Below are 12,904 nucleotides of genomic sequence, written 5' to 3' on the forward strand. Positions count from 1 at the left end.
GGAATTCTTCCAAAGTAAATTGCTCTCTCTCATGCACAGATTTATCCCATCTCGTCTTCAGTTGTCATACCCTTCCTCCCGTCCATGGTACACGGAATCTTGTGGTGAGGCTGTTGCCCAGAAACAACTTGCCTTCGTTTCCTGGAAAGCAAATCCAACGGAAGGAAATCTCATTTCCTTTCACAAAGCCCGAAACAAGTGTGTGTCCACCCTCAGGAGAGCCAGGAAACAATATCTCTCCGTTCTCAAGACCGAACTCTCTTATCTGTCTCCCTCTTCCAAATCCTGGTGGCGTCTGGTCAAATCCGTTTCTGGTGTTTGTTCCCCCTCCATCCCCTCCCTTACCTCAAACGGCTACACAGCTGACTCCGCACGTGAAAAAGCTGAATGCCTCAACTCTGTGTTTGCCTCTAAATCTTGTGTCCCAAACCCATCCCTCTCTGTACCCACCATACCCAGTCGTACCCTGCTGCTCCTGGACTCCGTGTCCTTTCCTCCTGACAAGGTGGAAAAGTTTCTGTCAACCCTCGACTCTGATTCTGCAACTGGACCCGACGGCATCAGCCCACGGGTCCTAAAATCCTGCTCTGCTGCTCTATCTCACCCTCTCTCTGTTCTCTTCACCCTCTCTTTTGCTCAAGGTCAACTGCCATCTGCTTGGAAATCAGCCAACATCACCGCTTTGCACAAAAAAGGTGCAAAAACAGATCCTAGCAACTACAGACCAATCAGCCTTCTCCCAATTATCAGCAAAGTCATGGAATCCATCATTGCTTCTGATATGAAATCTTTCCTCTTCTCCAATGGCTTGATCTCTGATCATCAATTTGGTTTCAGACCAGGTCACTCTACTCTGGACATGCTGCTTCTGCTGTCTCAACAATGGATGGAGGTCCTCAATGCCAAACAGGAAATTAGAGCTGTCTCCCTCGACATATCACGTGCCTTCGACACGGTCTGGCACCCCGCTCTGCTCACCAAACTCTCCTCCTTTGGTATCCATGGAAATCTCCACGCATGGCTGGCGGACTTCCTCTCTAGTCGTCGTCAACGTGTGGCCCTGAATGGGTTTCTCTCATCTCCTCTTCCTGTTCAGGCTGGAGTTCCCCAAGGCAGTGTTCTGGGCCCCGTGCTTTTTCTGGTCTTCATCAATGATCTCTCTGACTCTCTCGAGAATCCTCTCTATCTCTTTGCTGATGACTCCACTCTCTGCCGCTCCATTCCTCTTCCCTCAGATCGGCAGTCTGCTGCCTCCTCACTCTCTGAAGACCTGGACAAAATCACAGACTGGTCAAACAAGTGGAACATGTCTTTCAATCCTGACAAATCTCACACTCTTACTATGTCTCTCCGAAAAGATCGACTGGACAACCCTCCCATCTACTTTCTCAACAATCCTCTCCAAGAAGTTCTGTCGCTCAAGATTTTGGGTCTCACTATCTGCCATGATCTTTCTTGGGAAAACCACATTTCCAAGCTGGCCTCCAAAGCCAGTCGCCGACTGGGCATCCTCCGTCGTGCGAAGTCCTTCCTCGGCACACCTGAGCTCCTCACCACATACAAGGCTTTCATCCGCAGCTCAATGGAATACTGTTCTCCCCTATGGGCCGGTGCTCCTGCCTCACACCTAGCTCGGCTTCACGCTGTTGAAACCAAAGCTTTCAGAATTATTGGAATCTCCCGCGATGAAGCTATCTCTGAGGGCCTTTCACTCACTCACCGCAGGCAGGTAGGTGGTCTTTCTGTCTTCTACCGACTCCTCTCCGGCCTTGCACCCCCAGCTCTCTCTGTGCTCTGTCCCCCAAATATTCCTACAGGTCGCACAAGATCTGCCAGCAACCCTCTGATGGTTAAACTGCCGAAATCTCGGCTCTCCGCTCACCTTCACTCTTTCATTCCTCTTTTCTCCCGCCTCTGGAACAAACTCCCTCACTCCCTTCAATCCCACTCCTCCCTCCAGGTCTTTAAAACAGCTGTTCACCACCATCTCTTATCTTCCCCCATCCAAAACCTTGATCTTTTCTACCCCCGCTAATTCACCCCAGATCCCCCTTGTTTGAAAATTCCAACTTCTTTCCTGGAAGTCCTGGCAGTGTCCATATGTTTTATACCTCTCCCACTGCCCCCTTCCCACGCCCCCCCCCCCCAAAGCCCTCGCCCTCTCTCAGATCTCTCGATGTCTCCATGTCTCTCGGTCCCTGCTCTCAAATGTTGTGTTTGTGTCCTTCCCCCTCTCTCCCCATCTTGTCTACCGCTCCCTATGTTATATGTTTTATGTGTCGGTTTGTCTTTCTGTGTGATTAATGTTCGCTCTTTCACGAGCCTCGATATTGTATACAAAAAAAAAAAAAAAAAAAAAAAAAAATCCAAAGAGAATCTGTTGTTGCCTACGATCATACCACCCTGAATACGCCCGATCTCGTCTGATCTCGGAAGCGAACCAGGTTCGGGCCCGGTTAGTATCTGGATGGGAGACTGCCTGGGAACACCGGGTGTTGTAAGCTTTTTTTGCTGTCGGGTGTGGTCTTGTTTCGAGTGTCTGCAATTTGCGCTGACTGATGCGCTTGATGGAAATTTAGTTTTTTCCGCGCCACTGCTAGTCTTCGACTACAACTGCAGCTACTACCAGCTAACCACGTCTACTTACTACCACGGGTACTCACCCCACCAGTATTTGTATACTACTACTTGCCTACGACTACCATTGCCGCTACTGTGAGTTCGACTGGCCTTCCAGTGCCACTCCTTCTCGACGACGACTCCCACGACTACTGCCACTCCTACTACTAAAATAAAGTATTCTCATGTCGAATCCACATTCAGATCTTCACCAAAATCGAATCGAATCATCCATGTAATACCCCCAAACAGTCCACCTCGTTTCTTCCAAATCCGTCGACAACCTTTTGAGATTTCCTGCTGTGTATCGTTTTTGAACCAATCTCCCAATGGTGAAGAATCAGTCAAAATATTTCTCGGAGCCGGATCCGAATCCGGATCTTCACCAAAATGGAAACATTTCTTCCTTGTCACAGATGCCATACTGCTGCAAAATTGTGCCCGAATCCGTCTGCAATTTTGTGAGATATCTTGTTCAAAAACGGACAGACAAGCAAACAGAAAGACAGGTGTGAAAACATCACCTCCATGCACCTTGGGGGGCGGAGGGAACGAGACTCTCACTTGAGAAATATTATCGATCCTTTATAAACATCCAAAGAGACTCTGTTGTTGCCTACGATCATACCACCCTGAATACGCCCGATCTCGTCTAATCTCGGAAGCTAAGCAGGTTCGGGCCCGGATCGTACCTGGATGGGCGACTGCCTGGGAATACCGGGTGTTGTCGGCTTTTTTCTGCTGTCGGGTGTGGTCTTGTTTTGAGTGTCTGCAATTTGCGCTGACTGATGCGCTTGATGGTAATTTACTTTTTGCCGCGCCACTGGTAGTCTTCGACGACAACTGCCGCTACTACCAGCCTACCACGTCTACTTACTACCACGGGTACTCACCCCACCAGTATTTGTATACTACTGCTTGCCTACGACTACCAGTGCCGTTACTGTGAGTACGACTGGCCTTCCAGTGCCAATCCTTCTCGATGACGACTCCCACGACTACTGCCGCTCCTACTACAAAAATAAAGAATTCTCATGTCGAATCCACATTTAGATATTCACCAAAATCGAATCGAATCATCCGTGTAATACCCCCAAACAGTCCACCAAGTTTCGTCCAAATCCGTCGACAACCTTTTGAGATTTCCTGCTGTGTGTCGTTTTTGAACCAATCTCCCAATGGTGAAGAATCAGTCAAAATATTTCTCGGAGCCGGATCCGAATCCGGATCCTCACCAAAATGGAAACATTTCTTCCTTGTCACAGATGCCACATTGCTGCCAAATTTCGCCCGAATCCGTCGGCAATTTTGTGAGATGTCTTGTTCAAAAACGGACAGACAGGTGTGAAAACATCACCTCCATGCACCTTGGGTGGTGGAGGGAACGAGGCTCTCACTTGAGAAACATTATAAATCGATCCTTTATGAACATCCAAAGAGAATCTGTTGTTGCCTACGATCATACCACCCTGAATACGCCCGATCTCGTCTGATCTCGGAAGCTAAGCAGGTTCGGGCCCGGTTAGTACCTGGATGGGAGACTGCCTGGGAACACCGGGTGTTGTAGGCTTTTTTCTGCTGTCGGGTGTGGTCTTGTTTCGAGTGTCTGCAATTTGCGCTGACTGATACGCTTGATGGAAATTTAGTTTTTGCCGCGCCACTGCTAGTCTTCGACTACAACTGCCGCTACTACCAGCTATCCACGTCTACTTACTACCACGGGTACTCACACCACCAGTATTTGTATACTACTACTTGCCTACGACTACCAGTGCCGCTACTGTGAGTTCGACTGGCCTTCCAGTGCCACTCCTTCTCGACGACGACTCCCACGACTACTGCCACTCCTACTACTAAAATAAAGAATTCTCATGTCGAATCCACATTCAGATCTTCAACAAAATCGAATCGAATCATCCTTGTAAGACACCCCAACAGTCCACAAAGTTTCCTCCAAATCCGTCGACAACCTTTTGAGATTTCCTGCTGTGTATCGTTTTTGAACCAATCTCCCAATGGTGAAGAATCAGTCAAAATATTTCTCGGAGCCGGATCCGAATCCAGATCTTTACCAAAATGGAAACATTTCTTCCTTGTCACAGATGCCATACTGCTGCAAAATTTTGCCCGAATCCGTCTGCAATTTTGTGAGATATCTTGTTCAAAAACGGACAGACAAGCAAACAGACAGACAGGTGTGAAAACATCACCTCCATGCACGTTGGGTGGCGGAGGGAACGAGACTCTCACTTGAGAAACATTATCGATCCTTTATAAACATCCAAAGAGACTCTGTTGTTGCCTACGATCATACCACCCTGAATACGCCCGATCTCGTCTAATCTCGGAAGCTAAGCAGGTTCGGGCCCGGATCGATCTCGTCTGATCTCGGAAACTAAGCAGGTTCGGGCCCGGATCGATCTCGTCTGATCTCGGAAGCTAAGCAGGTTCGGGCCCGGATAGTACCTGGATTGGCGACTGTCTGGGAATACCGGGTGTTGTAGGCTTTTTCTGCTGTCGGGTGTGGTCTTGTTTTGAGTGTCTGCAATTTGCGCTGACTGATGCGCTTGATGGTAATTTACTTTTTGCCGCGCCACTGCTAGTCTTCGACGACAACTGCCGCTACTACCAGCCTACCACGTCTACTTACTACCACGGGTACTCACCCCACCAGTATTTGTATACTACTGCTTGCCTACGACTACCAGTGCCGTTACTGTGAGTACGACTGGCCTTCCAGTGCCAATCCTTCTCGACGACGACTCCCACGACTACTGCCGCTCCTACTACAAAAATAAAGAATTCTCATGTCGAATCCACATTTAGATCTTCACCAATATCGAATCGAATCATCCGTGTAATACCCCCAAACAGTCCACCAAGATTCGTCCAAATACGTCGACAACCTTTTGAGATTTCCTGCTGTGTGTCGTTTTTGAACCAATCTCCCAATGGTGAAGAATCAGTCAAAATATTTCTCGGAGCCGGATCCGAATCCGGATCTTCACCCAAATGGAAACATTTCTTCCTTGACACAGATGCCACATTGCTGCCAAATTTCGCCCGAATCCGTCGGCAATTTTGTGAGATGTCTTGTTCAAAAACGGACAGACAAGCAAACAGACAGACAGGTGTGAATACATCACCTCCATGCACCTTGGGTGGCGGAGGGAACGAGACTCTCACTTGAGAAACATTATCGATCCTTTATAAACATCCAAAGAGACTCTGTTGTTGCCTACGATCATACCACCCTGAATACGCCCGATCTCGTCTGATCTTGGAAAGCTACTCAGGTTCGGGCCCGGATCGTACCTGGATGGGAGACTGCCTGGGAATACCGGGTGTTGTCGGCTTTTTTCTGCTGTCGGGTGTGGTCTTGTTTTGAGTGTCTGCAATTTGCGCTGACTGATGCGCTTGATGGAAATTTAGTTTTTGCCGCGCCACTGCTCGTCTTCGACTACAACTGCCGCTACTACCAGCTAACCACGTCTACTTACTACCACGGGTACTCACCCCACCAGTATTTGTATACTACTACTTGCCTACGACTACCAGTGCCGCTACTGTGAGTTCGACTGGCCTTCCAGTGCCACTCCTTCTCGACGACGACTCCCACGACTACTGCCACTCCTACTACTAAAATAAAGTATTCTCATGTCGAATCCACATTCAGATCTTCACCAAAATCGAATCGAATCATCCATGTAATACCCCCCAACAGTCCACCTCGTTTCGTCCAAATCCGTCGACAACCTTTTGAGATTTCCTGCTGTGTATCGTTTTTGAACCAATCTCCCAATGGTGAAGAATCAGTCAAAATATTTCTCGGAGCCGGATCCGAATCCGGATCTTCACCAAAATGGAAACATTTCTTCCTTGTCACAGATGCCACACTGCTGCCAAATTTTGCCCGAATCCGTCTGCAATTTTGTGAGATATCTTGTTCAAAAACGGACAGACAAGCAAACAGACAGACAGGTGTGAAAACATCACCTCCATGCACCTTGGGTGGCGGCGGGAACGGGGCTCTCACTTGAGAAACATTATCGATCCTTAACAAACATCCAAAGAGACTCTGTTGTTGCCTACGATCATACCACCCTGAATACGCCCGATCTCGTCTGATCTCGGAAGCTACTCAGGTTCGGGCCCGGATCGTACCTGGATGGGCGACTGCCTGGGAATACCGGGTGTTGTCGGCTTTTTTCTGCTGTCGGGTGTGGTCTTGTTTTGAGTGTCTGCAATTTGCGCTGACTGATGCGCTTGATGGTAATTTACTTTTTGCCACGCCACTGCTAGTCTTCGACGACAACTGCCGCTACTACCAGCCTACCACGTCTACTTACTACCACGGGTACTCACCCCACCAGTATTTGTATACTACTGCTTGCCTACGACTACCAGTGCCGTTACTGTGAGTACGACTGGCCTTCCAGTGCCAATCCTTCTCGACGACGACTCCCACGACGACTGCCGCTCCTACGACAAAAATAAAGAATTCTCATGTCGAATCCACATTTAGATCTTCACCAATATCGAATTGAATCATCCGTGTAATACCCCCAAACAGTCCACCAAGTTTCGTCCAAATCCGTCGACAACCTTTTGAGATTTCCTGCTGTGTGTCGTTTTTGAACCAATCTCCCAATGGTGAAGAATCAGTCAAAATATTTCTCGAAGCCGGATCCGAATCCGGATCTTCACCAAAATGGAAACATTTCTGCCTTGTCACAGATGCCACATTGCTGCCAAATTTCGCCCGAAACCGTCGGCAATTTTGTGAGATGTCTTGTTCAAAAACGAACAGACAGGTGTGAAAACATCACCTCCATGCACCTTGGGTGGTGTAGGGAACGAGGCTCTCACTTGAGAAACATTATAATTCGATCCTTTATGAACATCCAAAAAGACTCTGTTGTTGCCTACGATCATACCACCCTGAATACGCCCGATCTCGTCTGATCTCGGAAGCTAAGCAGGTTCGGTCCCGGATCGTACCTGGATGGGCGAATGCCTGGGAATACCGGGTGTTGTCGGCTTTTTTCTGCTGTCGGGTGTGGTCTTGTTTTGAGTGTCTGCAATTTGCGCTGACTGATGCGCTTGATGGTAATTTAGTTTTTGCCGCGCCACTGCTCGTCTTCGACTACAACTGCCGCTACTACCAGCTAACCACGTCTACTTACTACCACGGGTACTCACCCCACCAGTATTTGTATACTACTGCTTGCCTACGACTACCAGTGCCGCTACTGTGAGTTCGACTGGCCTTCCAGTGCCACTCCTTCTCGACGACGACTCCCACGACTACTGCCACTCCTACTACTAAAATAAAGAATTCTCATGTCGAATCCACATTCAGATCTTCAACAAAATCGAATCGAATCATCCTTGTAAGACACCCAAACAGTCCACCAAGTTTCCTCCAAATCCGTCGACAACCTTTTGAGATTTCCTGCTGTGTATCGTTTTTGAACCAATCTCCCAATGGTGAAGAATCAGTCAAAATATTTCTCGGAGCCGGATCCGAATCCGGATCTTCACCAAAATGGAAACATTTCTTCCTTGTCACAGATGCCACACTGCTGCCAAATTTTGCCCGAATCCGTCTGCAATTTTGTGAGATATCTTGTTCAAAAACGGACAGACAAGCAAACAGACAGACAGTTGTGAAAACATCACCTCCATGCACCTTGGGTGGCGGCGGGAACGGGGCTCTCACTTGAGAAACATTATCGATCCTTAACAAACATCCAAAGAGACTCTGTTGTTGCCTACGATCATACCACCCTGAATACGCCCGATCTCGTCTGATCTCGGAAGCTACTCAGGTTCGGGCCCGGATAGTACCTGGATGGGCGACTGCCTGGGAATACCGGGTGTTGTCGGCTTTTTTCTGCTGTCGGGTGTGGTCTTGTTTTGAGTGTCTGCAATTTGCGCTGACTGATGCGCTTGATGGTAATTTACTTTTTGCCACGCCACTGCTAGTCTTCGACGACAACTGCCGCTACTACCAGCCTACCACGTCTACTTACTACCACGGGTACTCACCCCACCAGTATTTGTATACTACTGCTTGCCTACGACTACCAGTGCCGTTACTGTGAGTACGACTGGCCTTCCAGTGCCAATCCTTCTCGACGACGACTCCCACGACGACTGCCGCTCCTACTACAAAAATAAAGAATTCTCATGTCGAATCCACATTTAGATCTTCACCAATATCGAATTGAATCATCCGTGTAATACCCCCAAACAGTCCACCAAGTTTCGTCCAAATCCGTCGACAACCTTTTGAGATTTCCTGCTGTGTGTCGTTTTTGAACCAATCTCCCAATGGTGAAGAATCAGTCAAAATATTTCTCGAAGCCGGATCCGAATCCGGATCTTCACCAAAATGGAAACATTTCTGCCTTGTCACAGATGCCACATTGCTGCCAAATTTCGCCCGAAACCGTCGGCAATTTTGTGAGATGTCTTGTTCAAAAACGAACAGACAGGTGTGAAAACATCACCTCCATGCACCTTGGGTGGTGTAGGGAACGAGGCTCTCACTTGAGAAACATTATAAATCGATCCTTTATGAACATCCAAAGAGACTCTGTTGTTGCCTACGATCATACCACCCTGAATACGCCCGATCTCGTCTGATCTCGGAAGCTAAGCAGGTTCGGGCCCGGATCGTACCTGGATGGGCGACTGCCTGGGAATACCGGGTGTTGTCGGCTTTTTTCTGCTGTCGGGTGTGGTCTTGTTTTGAGTGTCTGCAATTTGCGCTGACTGATGCGCTTGATGGTAATTTAGTTTTTGCCGCGCCACTGCTAGTCTTCGACTACAACTGCCGCTACTACCAGCTAACCACGTCTACTTACTACCACGGGTACTCACCCCACCAGTATTTGTATACTACTGCTTGCCTACGACTACCAGTGCCGCTACTGTGAGTTCGACTGGCCTTCCAGTGCCACTCCTTCTCGACGACGACTCCCACGACTACTGCCACTCCTACTACTAAAATAAAGAATTCTCATGTCGAATCCACATTCAGATCTTCAACAAAATCGAATCGAATCATCCTTGGAAGACACCCAAACAGTCCACCAAGTTTCCTCCAAATCCGTCGACAACCTTTTGAGATTTCCTGCTCTGTATCGTTTTTGAACCAATCTCCCAATGGTGAAGAATCAGTCAAAATATTTCTCGGAGCCGGATCCGAATCCGGATCTTCACCAAAATGGAAACATTTCTTCCTTGTCACAGATGCCACACTGCTGCCTTATTTTGCCCGAATCCGTCTGCAATTTTGTGAGATATCTTGTTCAAAAACGGACAGACAAGCAAACAGACAGACAGGTGTGAATACATCACCTCCATGCACCTTGGGTGGCGGAGGGAACGAGACTCTCACTTGAGAAACATTATCGATCCTTTATAAACATCCAAAGAGACTCTGTTGTTGCCTACGATCATACCACCCTGAATACGCCCGATCTCGTCTGATCTCGGAAGCTACTCAGGTTCGGGCCCGGATAGTACCTGGATGGGCGACTGCCTGGGAATACCGGGTGTTGTCGGCTTTTTTCTGCTGTCGGGTGTGGTCTTGTTTTGAGTGTCTGCAATTTGCGCTGACTGATGCGCTTGATGGTAATTTACTTTTTGCCACGCCACTGCTAGTCTTCGACGACAACTGCCGCTACTACCAGCCTACCACGTCTACTTACTACCACGGGTACTCACCCCACCAGTATTTGTATACTACTGCTTGCCTACGACTACCAGTGCCGTTACTGTGAGTACGACTGGCCTTCCAGTGCCAATCCTTCTCGACGACGACTCCCACGACGACTGCCGCTCCTACTACAAAAATAAAGAATTCTCATGTCGAATCCACATTTAGATCTTCACCAATATCGAATTGAATCATCCGTGTAATACCCCCAAACAGTCCACCAAGTTTCGTCCAAATCCGTCGACAACCTTTTGAGATTTCCTGCTGTGTGTCGTTTTTGAACCAATCTCCCAATGGTGAAGAATCAGTCAAAATATTTCTCGAAGCCGGATCCGAATCCGGATCTTCACCAAAATGGAAACATTTCTGCCTTGTCACAGATGCCACATTGCTGCCAAATTTCGCCCGAAACCGTCGGCAATTTTGTGAGATGTCTTGTTCAAAAACGAACAGACAGGTGTGAAAACATCACCTCCATGCACCTTGGGTGGTGTAGGGAACGAGGCTCTCACTTGAGAAACATTATAAATCGATCCTTTATGAACATCCAAAGAGACTCTGTTGTTGCCTACGATCATACCACCCTGAATACGCCCGATCTCGTCTGATCTCGGAAGCTAAGCAGGTTCGGGCCCGGATCGTACCTGGATGGGCGACTGCCTGGGAATACCGGGTGTTGTCGGCTTTTTTCTGCTGTCGGGTGTGGTCTTGTTTTGAGTGTCTGCAATTTGCGCTGACTGATGCGCTTGATGGTAATTTAGTTTTTGCCGCGCCACTGCTAGTCTTCGACTACAACTGCCGCTACTACCAGCTAACCACGTCTACTTACTACCACGGGTACTCACCCCACCAGTATTTGTATACTACTGCTTGCCTACGACTACCAGTGCCGCTACTGTGAGTTCGACTGGCCTTCCAGTGCCACTCCTTCTCGACGACGACTCCCACGACTACTGCCACTCCTACTACTAAAATAAAGAATTCTCATGTCGAATCCACATTCAGATCTTCAACAAAATCGAATCGAATCATCCTTGGAAGACACCCAAACAGTCCACCAAGTTTCCTCCAAATCCGTCGACAACCTTTTGAGATTTCCTGCTCTGTATCGTTTTTGAACCAATCTCCCAATGGTGAAGAATCAGTCAAAATATTTCTCGGAGCCGGATCCGAATCCGGATCTTCACCAAAATGGAAACATTTCTTCCTTGTCACAGATGCCACACTGCTGCCTTATTTTGCCCGAATCCGTCTGCAATTTTGTGAGATATCTTGTTCAAAAACGGACAGACAAGCAAACAGACAGACAGGTGTGAATACATCACCTCCATGCACCTTGGGTGGCGGAGGGAACGAGACTCTCACTTGAGAAACATTATCGATCCTTTATAAACATCCAAAGAGACTCTGTTGTTGCCTACGATCATACCACCCTGAATACGCCCGATCTCGTCTGATCTCGGAAGCTACTCAGGTTCGGGCCCGGATAGTACCTGGATGGGAGACTGCCTGGGAATACCGGGTGTTGTCGGCTTTTTTCTGCTGTCGGGTGTGGTCTTGTTTTGAGTGTCTGCAATTTGCGCTGACTGATGCGCTTGATGGAAATTTAGTTTTTGCCGCGCCACTGCTAGTCTTCGACTACAACTGCCGCTACTACCAGCTAACCACGTCTACTTACTACCACGGGTACTCACCCCACCAGTATTTGTATACTACTACTTGCCTACGACTACCAGTGCCGCTACTGTGAGTTCGACTGGCCTTCCAGTGCCACTCCTTCTCGACGACGACTCCCACGACTACTGCCACTCCTACTACTAAAATAAAGAATTCTCATGTCGAATCCACATTCAGATCTTCACCAAAATCGAATCGAATCATCCATGTAATACCCCCAAACAGTCCACCTCGTTTCGTCCAAATCCGTCGACAACCTTTTGAGATTTCCTGCTGTGTATCGTTTTTGAACCAATCTCCCAATGGTGAAGAATCAGTCAAAATATTTCTCGGAGCCGGATCCGAATCCGGATCTTCACCAAAATGGAAACATTTCTTCCTTGTCACAGATGCCACACTGCTGCCAAATTATGCCCGAATCCGTCTGCAATTTTGTGATATCTTGTTCAAAAACGGACAGACAAGCAAACAGACAGACAGGTGTGAAAACATTACCTCCATGCACCTTGGGTGGCGGCGGGAACGGGGCTCTCACTTGAGAAACATTATCGATCCTTTATAAACATCCAAAGAGGCTCTGTTGTTGCCTACGATCATACCACCCTGAATACGCCCGATCTCGTCTGATCGTCTGATCTCGGAAGCTAAGCAGGTTCGGGCCCGGTTAGTACCTGGATGGGAGACTGCCTGGGAACACCGGGTGTTGTAGGCTTTTTTCTGCTGTCGGGTGTGGTCTTGTTTCGAGTGTCTGCAATTTGCGCTGACTGATGCGCTTGATGGAAATTTAGTTTTTGCCGCGCCACTGCTAGTCTTCGACTACAACTGCCGCTACTACCAGCTAACCACGTCTACTTACTACCACGGGTACTCACCCCACCA

The 12,904-nt window shown here is 48.3% G+C and overlaps 3 non-coding genes and 9 pseudogenes across 3 annotated transcripts; all 12 read left to right on the top strand.

The window, feature by feature from the left end:
* The first annotated feature begins 2,385 nt into the window (after positions 1-2,385).
* Positions 2,386-2,504, top strand: LOC144890191 (5S ribosomal RNA; annotated as a pseudogene).
* A 729-nt stretch (positions 2,505-3,233) lies between these two features.
* LOC144890186 (5S ribosomal RNA) lies at positions 3,234-3,352 on the top strand (annotated as a pseudogene).
* Positions 3,353-4,070: 718 nt separating this feature from the next.
* LOC144889918 (5S ribosomal RNA) lies at positions 4,071-4,189 on the top strand. The gene has a single exon (XR_013622138.1). It is a non-coding gene; the product is annotated as a 5S ribosomal RNA (ribosomal RNA).
* A 1,666-nt stretch (positions 4,190-5,855) lies between these two features.
* Positions 5,856-5,975, top strand: LOC144890340 (5S ribosomal RNA; annotated as a pseudogene).
* Positions 5,976-6,705: 730 nt separating this feature from the next.
* Positions 6,706-6,824, top strand: LOC144890231 (5S ribosomal RNA; annotated as a pseudogene).
* A 718-nt stretch (positions 6,825-7,542) lies between these two features.
* LOC144890255 (5S ribosomal RNA) lies at positions 7,543-7,661 on the top strand (annotated as a pseudogene).
* Positions 7,662-8,391: 730 nt separating this feature from the next.
* Positions 8,392-8,510, top strand: LOC144890172 (5S ribosomal RNA; annotated as a pseudogene).
* A 718-nt stretch (positions 8,511-9,228) lies between these two features.
* Positions 9,229-9,347, top strand: LOC144890059 (5S ribosomal RNA). Its single transcript, XR_013622259.1, has one exon. It is a non-coding gene; the product is annotated as a 5S ribosomal RNA (ribosomal RNA).
* A 730-nt stretch (positions 9,348-10,077) lies between these two features.
* Positions 10,078-10,196, top strand: LOC144890173 (5S ribosomal RNA; annotated as a pseudogene).
* Positions 10,197-10,914: 718 nt separating this feature from the next.
* Positions 10,915-11,033, top strand: LOC144890060 (5S ribosomal RNA). Its single transcript, XR_013622260.1, has one exon. It is a non-coding gene; the product is annotated as a 5S ribosomal RNA (ribosomal RNA).
* Positions 11,034-11,763: 730 nt separating this feature from the next.
* LOC144890150 (5S ribosomal RNA) lies at positions 11,764-11,882 on the top strand (annotated as a pseudogene).
* Positions 11,883-12,610: 728 nt separating this feature from the next.
* On the top strand, positions 12,611-12,737 carry LOC144890115 (5S ribosomal RNA; annotated as a pseudogene).
* The last annotated feature ends 167 nt before the right edge of the window (positions 12,738-12,904 follow it).

Source organism: Myxine glutinosa, chromosome 1 (assembly GCF_964187855.1).
Source record: "Myxine glutinosa chromosome 1, kmMyxGlut1.1, whole genome shotgun sequence".
NCBI lineage: Eukaryota > Metazoa > Chordata > Myxini > Myxiniformes > Myxinidae > Myxine > Myxine glutinosa.